Raw genomic sequence first — 1,028 nt, 5'->3', positions numbered from 1 at the left:
AGCGCAAGATTGAGTCGCCTTCAACAGAAAGATGTCACTTCTATGCTCGCGAACGATTAAATTAGAAATTCGAAAGATTGTTAAAGATGTATGTTTGCAGGGCGGCGAAACATGGACGATAGGCGCGGCGGAATAGAAAAGGATAGAAGCTTTGGAAATCTGGTGTTACAGGCGAATGGAGAGGATACCGTGGATAAAGAAGGTTAGAAATGAAAAGGTATTAGAAAGAATAGGAGAACAGAGGACTTATAATACATGTATATGACCAATATCCCACAAACATTTGTTTTAAGTCGCGATGGACATTATCCACATTCTTATTCCTCGCTTTCAATTTACTACTATTTTCCTCAATACCAAAACACTTTCTATTCCAACATAACAATCGCGAAACTTTAGTAAATTACAAAAATAATATTAAAATCTTTACTAAATTTACTTTGATAGCTCTTACTGTAGAACACACATTACTTTTCGATTCTCGACGTGCTGGAAAGATTCCAACTTCCATTTTTACTTTTATTTTTTAATAATCAATACATTACGGTATCTGAAACGAAGTTGTTCACCTCAACGCTACATATTTATTCGAATTTGAATTTCATTCATATATTGTATTCATTTCAAAAGCAGTTCCCAGGCCACGGTCATAATATTTAAGAAATGCTGCTCTTGCATTGTGACCGCTTCCTTTAGTAAAGTTGAGAGAGGAGTGTGAAATTCATCTTTTACCTATAAATATTTAAATTTAGAGAAAACAATATAAATATGTGAGGTCTATGAAATGATTATTAATAACCATTACTTTCAAGTACTTCAAAATGGACGGTTATTCTTTGCTTTTATCAGATATAGACGTGACAACGTCTTATAATTCGATGTAGCCGGCTGCACGCACGAAAAAACATGACTCGTGCGGCGTTACCTCGCTCTGAGGCGTTCCATTTAAGGCTTGAAGTGCAAGCGAGAGCGCGGAACGAGCGACAAAGAGGCACAATCGGCCTCCGCGTTCGGCAGCGTTCGACATC

Source organism: Agrilus planipennis, unplaced genomic scaffold, assembly GCF_000699045.2.
Source record: "Agrilus planipennis isolate EAB-ADULT unplaced genomic scaffold, Apla_2.0 scaffold1043, whole genome shotgun sequence".
Lineage (NCBI taxonomy): Eukaryota > Metazoa > Arthropoda > Insecta > Coleoptera > Buprestidae > Agrilus > Agrilus planipennis.
This window is presented reverse-complemented; position numbering follows the sequence as displayed.